This window comes from Xiphias gladius, chromosome 20 (assembly GCF_016859285.1).
Source record: "Xiphias gladius isolate SHS-SW01 ecotype Sanya breed wild chromosome 20, ASM1685928v1, whole genome shotgun sequence".
NCBI lineage: Eukaryota > Metazoa > Chordata > Actinopteri > Istiophoriformes > Xiphiidae > Xiphias > Xiphias gladius.
Genome location: NC_053419.1, coordinates 9,599,213 through 9,611,255, shown reverse-complemented (window position 1 = coordinate 9,611,255; position 12,043 = coordinate 9,599,213).

Below are 12,043 nucleotides of genomic sequence, written 5' to 3'. Positions count from 1 at the left end.
GTGGAGAAGGTTAGATAGAAGGGGAATGATGCAACATTTTCCTCCATTTTGGAATCAAAGGTCAGCACTGTCAAGACAGTTTTCCATTGGTCAACAGCATGAAAGTGCATGTCAAAGTTTATTACAGTTGAACTCTACTGTGAAAGATATGCACAGATTTACTTAATCCAAGGGAATGGATTGATTTTCCGGCAAATTTTTGCTGTTTTAAGTGTAGGGTGACCAGACTTCCCTGTTTTTCCGGGGACAGTCCCAGTATTTGGGGGCCTGTCCCTAGCTGGAGCCGTCCCCAGAAATGTGCCTGTTTTTAACTGTGACGTAACAACAGACTGGAGGAGAAAGACGGGCGAGTAGATGGGCAAGTCACGCTGTGCCTGTTTTGGCCAACAGAGAGAACTTGTCAAGTGTCAAGTGAATCCACAACATCACCAAAAACGTCGTTTCAAGCCAGGAGATAACCCAGGGTTAGAATCAGGGTCGGGGATACGGGACTTAGGAATCGTACTACCAGGTGATAGGTAGCTGATTTGTACAATCTAAGTAGGTGTAGGCTACCATGTGATCTATAAATGTAGCGCATCATTTTTAATTTAACATATTTAACATGCTATTTGTTTAGCAGGCGTCGAGGGCTAATGTGGGTCCCCTCCGTAACTTGTTTAAAGATTGTAGATGGGGAATATGACTTGGCCTGAGAAAAAAAAAAATCAGTCAGAAGATTTTTTTTTTTTTTTGCTTTAATCCCTGTAGGGAGAGTGGAGAGGAAGGAGAGGAGGAGGCTGGATAGGAGGAAGAGTGAAGGAGATAGAGGAGGAAGGTAAAGAAATGGTAGGCCAATGTATGATTTCTGACAAGGTTTACAAAGTTACTTAGTTAGTGCCCAATTTTATCAGTCGGCCTTCACCGTAGTATATTACAGTACAACATTTACCATATAAAAACATTGGATATTTGTGTGATATATTAGCCGCTGACAGGAAATGTTCCTGGTTTGCATTTCAGAAATCTGGTCACCTTATTTAAATGCTGTTGTGACCAGCTGCCTTTACCGTAAATGTGGGAATAAGATGTCCAAATGGCCGGATCCTGGATTAGTTTTCTGTCCAATGGAGGCTAACACTAAAACATCATGTAGGCTATGTTCTATTCAGTGCCGACATAATAGTATTAACATTTAAATAAGGTAAAAGTAATTACATGAAATTGAATGAATTGTGAATCAATAGTAGATCAGACAAAACAGTGACATAAAGCAAAAAAAAACTGACACAATTTGTTTATGTCAAGATTATAATTCAGTACTCTGAAGGTATGTTTGCGCATGACTGTATATCGTATGTAAGCTAGTGTGTGTGGGCGAATATGTCTCTATGTGGCAAAGTGAGAAAAAAAAGAAAAGGCAACAAAGAAAAAATATTTTTTTGATACTATTTGGTGACAACCACTAACAGCCCTTGATGACCCCTTATTAAAATTATTTTCATATTATTTGCATCAGTTGGCTCAGCTCCTGTCTTTGTTTGTGAATGAATGACTTTGAAGACTGTCGGGAGGATTATCTGCAGGTCAAACGCAGGCAGGACTAAAGCACAATTTGTGTGTGTTTGTCTGACATGTGGTAGTGTAAGCAGAACAGACACGAGGATTAAAGACAGGAAACAGACTGGCATTGAAACCCTTTCCACATCTATACACGAACAGATGCACCTAAGTTTGTTTATCATCTGTACATTGAATTTGTGAAACTGGATGCAAAAAGTGTTTATTTTACTGTTGCTGACATGCACCCGGACAGTCAAACACACACACAAACACACACACACACACACACACAAACACACACACACACACACACACACACACACACACACACACACACACACACACACACACACACAGAAAACTGGCACCGCACTCTTTGTGTCATCTTATGGGGCAACGTCCGACCTGACACGCATGTTGTTGTCATCAATCTGTCATGTTTTCTGTTTGAGAAACTTTGGTTACTAAGGCAACGAGTGGACAAATATGACGACAGGTATAGACAGAAAAACACACGTGTGCTCACAGATATACACTAGCATACACACACACATACAGTACTCCCACAGCAAGCATGTATATAGAGAATACAAAAAAACAAACCATACTGAACTGATGTTGACCTGTGTCTCGCTATTTTTCTGTTCATTTTCCCAGAAAACAACATGAAGGGCAGCTGACCGGTGGTGGTGGTGGTGGTGGTGTTGGTGGTGGTAGGGGGGGATGGGAGATGACTGGTGGTAGTGGGGGGGGCAGGAAGTGAAGTGTCCTTGTTAATGTGACATGGTCACATTTAAGTGATTGAATTTCCTCCTCTCGGAGAGTGTGTGTGTTTTTCTGTATGAGTGTATAGCCTTGTGTCAATTGCCCAATTGCTTAACAGCCAACATGGCTATAGTTACACAACACACAACTGAAACGTTTCTCTCTTCAGCCCTTCTGTGCCCGCCTGAGCTACAAAATGAAACTCGGGGCTCATAGTGTTATCACATTCTTCCACATTCTTCCACAGTACAATGCAGCTGAATCATATCATGGACTGTGTGTTGTAACATTTGACAAGCTCTCGCTTCCTGCTCGCCTCCTGCTCTCATGTCGTAATCAGATGTAACAATATGGAGCACAGAAGTCAAGATTAAAGATGTGCACTGTCACCAAACTTACCCTTAAACCTTGTGAAGCCTCATGGAGGAGCCTGAATCATAAAAAGCATTTACATGTTTAATTTACCTCAATTTGTTCAGTGGGTTGAATGTCTTGTCTCTTTTTCAATTGGATTACTTGAGTAATTTACCGGTTTTACCATTTTACATCTGTCTGGAGCCTACACTTCCCTTTGGGAACTAGATAACACATCACAATTTACTCATCTTTTGCCCATGAATAATAATAAAAAAAAAGAGCACAGAAACAAGCACTTTGGTTTCACTTACCAGCTGAATCCAGTTGAATCCAACAGAACACTTCTAGTTGGTCAACAGCACTGGGTGATAACATTAAAACACATTAGCTGAACCAGGTAGAATATATTCATTCCAGTAGAAACTAGTAAAAATTTCCTTCATGGAGTTCATTACCAAGTTACTGCAATGACTGCCTAAAAAGCAGAGCATACGTCATTGCATAATGTTGCCTAAAGAAAAAACCAACCCACAGTCATGCGTGAACCCGAAAACAGTAGAAACAGTAGCCTGCTGCTAGCAGCGCCAACCTGCCAACTGCTGTCTGCAGAGACATGGTGGATCAAGCAAAGATCAACACAATTTTTTACCCTCGATTCTTCTACATAAACGGAAGATTTGCAGATCTGAGAAATTGTTTACATTGGTTGCCATGCATTTAGCCGTATTTAGGCCAAAATATGTGTATTTTAGCATAATAATGTATATGCTTTGAGAAATCCACTTTTGTGAAGTGACAAAAGCTCCTATTATTTCTGAAAGGGACAGGACACTGTGAGCTGACCCTGGTTGTGAATAAAAAAAATCCCCCATTTGTTCAGTTTTTACTCAAACAAATTCTCACATGATACAAGGGTTTGTGTCAACAGAGAACCATCCAAATAGAGTGTTGTTTATTTTCATTGGAGCAATGAGTATCTCCATCTATGTTGGATGCTCACTAAGATAGGTTTGTTTCTACATTTAAAAAATCGAGCCTAGTGCAACTTGAACTGCTGCGAGGCAGATTGGAGAATTAGACTTGTAGTTGGAGGATTAAAAGTTCGAATTTGAGGCACGACACAAATATATTGAGAGGACGGAGGCGAGAGCTGCACTTTCATGACTCTGATGACAACATTTTATTTTTAATTCTATGAATCAGTGTTTCAGCACGTACCACCTCCTTCAGGATAGAAAAACCCACAGTAGTTCATAGGGCAGGTGATGGAAATATACATATTTGAATCACCTTCCATCCCTAAGAAACAACTAACAAGCCACACACATCTTCAGTCCTATGAAAAATGTGTTTTATTTCAATGTTATCAGCTAGAGAAAGTAGATGTATCATATCTTCACAATGTTCCAGGGTGATTTATAGCTCCTTCTTTACATAACCTGGAATATCTGTCTGGGATGCACTTTTCTGTTCTTCCAAAGACTTACTGCTTAAAACAATTTACTTCGTCTTTTTAGCCACGCTAGAGGTGTAGCTCTGCGGATGGAAGTGTCAGGTGGTCTGCATGTTAAACATGACGCCTGCTAAACATCTTGTTTATGTATATGAATATGTGTGTCTATGTGTACATGGCATATATGTATGAGTGTTCATTTATATGTATTGCTATATAATTTCATATTGTTATATTTTTGATGTACTATTAAGTATATACATTTTTTAGGTCCTGGTTTACATTTGTTCATTGTATCAGTCATTCAGATAGTTTTGTTTGTTTTTTTTATCCTGAAGAAAGATATATGTGCTGAAACACAGATGAATAGAATTACATCTAAAAAGACTGTCACTGGTTCCACTTCCTCAATTGTTAACCTGCAAACCAGCACCGTACTAGAACTGATGTTCCTTTCCCTTCAGTTCTACACAAAATCCTTGAAGGTTTATCTGTAGTATCTGCACAGTGACTAGTGGCTTAGGAGCAGTTTATGCTAAGCTAAGCTAGCCATGCTCTGGCTGTAGCTTCATATTTAACAGATATGAGTGTGGTATCAATATTCTCATCTATCATTAATTTGAAATTTTGCAAAATGTTGTACTATTCCTATAAACTTGAAAGAACTGGACTGTACTGTGAAAGAGCATACTGTACATGTCGAGTCAACAGTTCCTCACTAAATAAAGGTCAAATTGCTCTTTGCTGTCACAGGTCACAGCAACGTCACATTGTCTTGAAATCACATTCTCATTCTGTTTAATGTAATTGTACACCTTCCTCCTTTCCGCTATAACTTCCAGCCAGACCACTAAATATCATTATATTTCAGATGTGAGGGTCGAGTCACATTTACTGGACCTTTCAGCTAATCTCATTGTTTTGTGGCTGATATGACATGATATTTTGCTCTTTTAAAGCAAAATGCATTATCCACGTTGACTTTGCTATGGATACCAATTGTCTGTTTATGCTGCAAGCAATACTACCCATGCCCTTTGCTTTAACACACGTTCTTTACTGTAAATAACTACCCCTTGTTAAATAGTGATGTCTCAACAACATTTACAGGAGAGTTGAGCTGTTGGATACAGGGCGTTATATATAGCACTGTAATTTTGAGGACAGACCAAATTCTGGGAGATAGTTTGAGTGATTGTAATTTTTAAAGAGGACTTTATTACCCATATGTCCCCTTAAGCAGCTCCCATTCTCGCTGCAGGGGAAATGCCTTCTCTTTCAAAATGGTTCCCATGAATTATGCCCTAAATTGGTCACACATTTTTCCCAGCATTGCACTTTCATGGCAATGAAACTTGTGGTTGCCAGAAAACATTTAATAATATTTTGGGCCACATGTACCATTTGTTGTCTCCTGCTGGGAATATTACCCATCTTCACTGCACTTGAAGTTCCCTTTGTTTATCACATTGAGGAAGACTCTATAGTGGGCAGTCTTTTAATACCTTATTACATCTTCAGATCCTGAAACCATCTAAAACCCAAGTGGAGGATAAAACACTGGAAAGTTTGCTGGAACTGACCGTCCAACTCCTACTCAGTCCATCAGCCAAACACCAGACCCATTCTTCAGTTTTCTTTTTTGGCACTGAAGTGCCAGGACTGAGAGAGTTTCGCTTTGACTCCCCATGTTCTAACTGCTGTTATCCTCTCTAATTGTATAAAGACAAACATCTCCTCCTACACTCCCACTTTGAAAAGTTCTGAGGAAAAAAACACGGCATGGAGGATGCAAGGGATGTAGCATTGAACCGAGACAACAATCTTACCATTGTGATGGCTGATGAGATTTGGGAAAAGGTTTTTTTTTCTTAAATGTTCATTGGAGAACTGATTCTGGTTAGAAATTAACCCACATTTACAGCAATCAATCCCAGTCCTATCATTATCATGACCATTATCATTATCATTATTATTATCCATCATCAAAAAACACAAAAGTGGCCAGTTTTTACATCTTTTCTGAACTGCAAAATACAATGATTTACAAAATTGAAATGTACTATTTCAAATATATTTCCTTTCCTACTGGGACTTTCTCCTTTCATTGCTGCTTATCTGCTCCAGTTAAGGAATCTAGTTAAATGTGTACACTGATGCTGCCCCAGTTACCATTACAGTGTGCTTATATAATCCCGTGTCTCTATACTACGGCTCAATCACCCCAACAGTTCACCCATATACTCACTCATCTCTGCTGAGAGTGCCTTTGCTCTTTTATGGGAGGTCAAATGATTTTGAGGACAAAAATTGCAGCAAACTCAAAGTGACGCATGACTATGACCAACAAATCTGCATCTGAATTCTATTAAATTACGTTATATCTAAAATTATACCAATCTGAAATCATATTTTTGAGTTACCTGAACTAATCTGCTTGAATACCAGTTTGGTTGTTTACTCAAATGAATGAATTATGGTCAGGAGTGAAAGCAAGACTATTAGAAAAGTGGCCTGACCTCTTAATTCAAACTATGTGAGCACAGCTAAAGCTGTAAAAGAAACAGACCTGCCATTGTTGTCTCTATATCTCAGCGTGTTGGAAAGGCAGCTTTCCTAACAGCTGAGGATAAACATACTTTTCACAGAGCTCTGTAACCCCAAGCAAACGGCACAGATTGAGGGTAAGAATGCAGCGTGTCTGAATGGTGGCCTGGATGAGCTGCTTGCTCACTGTGTGTCTGCACAAGTGTGTATGATATGGACTAAACAAGATTTGTGTTTTTTTCTGCTAGGGTGGAGGAGGTTAGTTATCCATGCTGACAGTTAAAATACAGGAAGTACTCTATGTGACATACAGTATGTAGTAAATGAGACAAGTCAATTCCCAATATTTGAGTTACGTTTCATTCAAAAATATTTGATACTGGCGTCTATACAGTGATTATGTTTTGTAGGAAATGTAATCGCTGGCTGGATCAAGATTAGAGGCAACGTTTTTTATGGTAATGAAGAAGCACTAACTTTACAAAGCACACGTATGTCACACCAGGGGTTTGCATTCCAGGTCCAGTTTAGGCCACAAAAGCACCGGGTTAAGGTTAGAAAGGACAGATCCTGGTTTTTGGTTAAATGTAAATAAACATGTTGTGTTTGACCTCACTGTGAACTTTTTACTCTTTTGAAACAGATCCCAATCTTTCCCTAACCTTAACCATGTGCTGAGTTCTTAAACATAACCATAAAAAAGTAATAATGCTGTAGTCACTACAAAGGGATTTTGTACTGCAAGACCAGATATTTTGGCAGAAAAAAAAACATTTTACTTATACCTTTAGTATCAACATATCTGTGCCAAATATGTAACTATACTAACATATCCTCATTACCGTAAGAGAAAACGTAATCCAGTCAAAATGCGGTTTTCTACAAAACATATTTGCTGTTGGCTAATGAAATTGAATACTCCACTAATCTCTCGTTTAAATGCAGCAATTCATACTCTGATTAACGTAAAACACCTCCCTCTTCCATCCCCTCAACTGCCTTATTGAAACGGTCAGCAGTTTTTAGCAAACATTACCCAATCGAGAGATAATAGCTCATTTATTGGGGACTATTTTCAGAGGCAGATTAATATGCATTTGGTGTTCTGGTGAGTATTTTCTACTACTATTTAATACCAGGACAGTGTGGGATTGACTGAAAGTAAACTACAGTTCACACGTTCATCCTAATAAAGGAAGCTGTCACCCAGTGCAACAGTGTGGCTCATTTGTGAGTTTTTAAAAGTTAATGGACACAGTGGAGCTTTTTGGCACAGAGGAATAGGATATATCAGGCTCTGGCTACACAGACAGTACTTGTCGGTATGATCGTTCATTGTCGGTTTGGATCTTTTCAAGAGATTTGTTAAAAATAAAAATAACTAAAAGTTTTGAAACGCAACAGGTCAATTTTAACTACACTGAGAAGCAGCGCAGATTAATAGCTATCAGTGCGTTCAGTCCCAAATGCAGTTGTTGAATGTCAGCCTTTAGATTCTGATTCTGGCTGAACTTTTCATTGAACACCTTCTCCCTCTCCTCTGACCTCTCCCCTCCTCTCATTCATTCCATCCATCCTCCCTCTCATTGCCTCTCCCCTCCTTTTCCACCTCTTCTTCTTCTTTTTCTTCCCAAGCGGATGTCACCGGACACAGAGCCATTACCCCAGCAGCTAAAAACAGGTCAAGTGTTGTTCCGTGATGTTGAAATTAATGACTGCAGTCCCAAAGAGAGGAGAGGGGGAGAGACTGAGGAGAGCGATAATGTATGAGAGACAGAAGAGGAGGATGAGTGGGTGAGTGTTTAAAAGACAGAGTGAGAGCATGTTGATGAGAGAGGGAGAAGGGAGTTTGGAGAGGGACACGCTCATTCAACTGCACGGATTTTAATTTTGAAATTAAAATGAGAGTCACAGGAGGATGACAGCTAGTCCTGAAATAGTCTTTGTGCGTAGTAAGCTGTTGAGTTATTTCATTGTCAGAGGCACCTGGGTGATGATAAGAGGACTAAAAGAAGCAGTTGCATTTGTTTTACTTAAACTAAATGATTTCTGTGTTTTGTGTTTTTTTTTGTTTTTTTTGTTTTTACTATATGATTAAAACGTGTGTATTTGATGTAATGCATTCTGACTCAAGGAAATTAAAGATTTTCATTTATAATATTTTTCAATGGTTCACCCTATACTCACTTTTAAGAAAGTTAAGTTGTAAGATTTACAGCATTATCAGTGGGAAACTGACAATAGTATGATATCATATTGTCACCCAGATTGTATGTACCCACACATCCATGTTTCTTGCTGTAAGAGGACACTGATCAGCACATATTTTACGTAAACAAGGCTCTGTTGCAAAGAGTGCAGCTAAGAAAATGACTTTGGTAATATATTGTGATGGAGAAGTGAGGGGAAAACACAGATGAGCTTTATTAAAATATTCTTTTAATTCATAAAGCTTAATTGTCACTGAGGACATGACAATAAACTTTGAAAGCAATGGTTGTGGCCACGTTCCAGGGCAAGAGCATGTTAACTACCTCGTTCGTATGCAAAAGATTGCAATGTGATTCGTTCTACACATGGTAGATTTGTAATTCCGTTTCCTCCGACAATCGGAGGTTGTTTAAAAATAGCGGAAAAGAGGAAGATAATTGTAAAACTTTGGTTGTAAAAGAATATATATCGTTGACCCTAACCCCCAAACCCTAACCCTAACGACTGATGAGAAAAGCCTGGTGTCTAGCTAGCGGCAGCTTGTTCCATGTTTGGTCTTGAGCTGACATGGAGAGAGGTAGGCCGCCTGCCATCTTTACAGATCCTGTGTGAAAAAGAAGAAACATAGCAATACGCAGGCACAAACGGTGCACCAGTGAACGAGCTCCATTCTTACCACGTTCTCAGGCACCGTGTTCTCGGCAACTGACGTAGTTCGATTCTGAGCTGCGTCCGCACAGCCATCAACTTCCTTAACAGATCACAGGAGTTTCATTAATACTCTATGGAGCTGAGCAACCTGAAACCGACAACTAGCTGACCACTTCTCAGCTTCTATTAGAGACATTTACATCAGAAGATACTGTACAGGCCCGTTTACTGCCATAAATGATTATATACTTATATTTGGCAAAGGGCTCTGCTACAGAGGGCTCACCGGTGAATCTGAGCAGCAGCGAACAGTTCAGCAGCAGAGGGAAGATAAATGAGACAATTAAACAGTGCTTGATGGCACCTCAGTGACTAATGGCTTTTCCTTCCTGCCTGTCTGAGCACAGACAAACACAGTAGTAAGCGGCAAGGAGTGTGTGTAGTGCACTGACAGGCACACGCTTATGTGTTTATGTGAGTGTGTGTGTGTGCGTTTCTCTGTGTTTTTGTGAGGTCCGAGGTTTGTTGCAGGAGTTCAGTTGCCAGTTAGTCAAACACTTGTAGACATCAAAACAATGAGACAGAGATATATGAAGGAAACAAAGTCTGTGGCTGTACACTTTTGTGAATGATCTAGGGAGCAATGCATAAGAGGGGCTGCAAATGCTAAACCACTCTTCCAAACAGAAATGGTCCAATCACACGGAAGTGGACCAGTGTGCAAGGGGCTCTAATAAGGGTACACTAGGCCATTCCAAAACCAAAAACAACCAAAAGAGCAGAAGTGTAAGGAAGTGATTAAACGGTGTGTTTGTCTGCTTTAACGTAAGCTGCAAATGTTAGGACATCCAGTTAACCCGCCTAAAACAGTAGTAACAGCCGAGGATTTCATTAGCTAACTTCATTATTTAGTGGGGTTACATGTTGCATTACAAAAAGCCCTGATCAGGCCTGGCATATCTGCTGTGTAGTTTTCCCCAACTGTAAAGAAGCTATACCTGGATGCTAATGGCTCCTGATCTTTACTGGATATGAAAGTCAACACTCCAGAAACTCGAAACTCGCCACCTGAGACAGCGTTACATTTCTCAGACACACTGGTTAGTCCTCATCCTCAAAAGCTTTTCTCTTGAAACATTAAAAGTGAAACATTCTGTTTGAAAATACGAACAATAAAGCATAAATCTCATCCAAGTGGGTTTTTCTATAGCGAGCTAAGCATACAGCAACAGGGATTATGTTGCAAAGAAATAACAGTCTGACATTTTTCTTTGTTCTACTTGGACGAACTACAACAGTTCTCAAAATCATCTTAATTTCCACGTTTTCTAAATGGATTATCATCCGGTAAGACTTCTGAGTTTTTGCTTGGGACATGCGGATTTAACCTCAGTCTATTAGCATGATATCATGCATCTATTGCCAAGAAACTGCACATTGGAAACAAGGTTCCAGGTTCTCTTTTTAAAATGAGTTAGCTGGAGACAGCGTTTTGAAACCAACTTCTGGAGTTCATGTTAACTACCAAGCCACAGCTGATGAAATCTGCTAGCGACAGTACAACTGCGTATTAACCTTGCGTACTGGAGCATAGGTCCAACATGAAAAATTTATCACTGGCAAAAAGCTTACAAACTGGCAGCGCTGTATACATATGTTTATAACTAGTATATACGTAAGAGTTACTGCATACCTCTGTGCTGCACAGCTAATGTATACTATTTGCATATGTATGTATGATGGAATATGTGTATGTTTACGGCTGTGTACCTTCTATGATAGCAATGAGTTGAATGTGAGTCAACTGTGTTTGTAAAAATGTGCTGGGAGCATTTAACTCACAGTCTCCATGTAGATCCACTATGGCCCCTCAGGTCGTCACAACAAGGGCTTCAGGTTGTGCCACGCTCAAAGTTCAGGACCCATGGTGACCGAGCTTTTGCCGTTCTGACCCCAGGTTATGGAACAGTCTCCCTTTGGAGGTCAGGTCAGAAAACTGTCGAGAGTTTTAAATCTCAATACCTGCCTTTTCTCATCAGCTTTTTATTGACGATTCCCTTGCCCTGATTTGTTCCTCTCTGTTTTTATTCCTTAAATTAGTCTTGCCTGTCTTTGACTGAATTAAGTAATTGCACCTTTTGAAGCACTTTTTTACCCTGCTTTTGAAAAGTGCTACATAAATACATACATACTTACTTACTTGTGTTTATAGTGACTATCTGTGTGTGTCCCAACATGTGTGTGTATGTGGCAGTGTTAAGGGGTGGGGTTTTCCTGCCTTTACTTCCTGTTTTATACACTGTTAAAGGCCATAGGTCCACTGGGAGTGGACAGATAGGACAGTCATGTGTTAGTTAGCGCTGCTCATTAAATCTGACCTCAGGCTTTGTTCTGCCATCTGGATACACTGTCCTATCTCCTGTTGGACGTTTGTGTCAGTGTACGAGTGTGACTGACATGATTTACTTTTTCTCATGAGCCTGGATGGAAAATGACCCCGGCTGTGGTTTATATCTC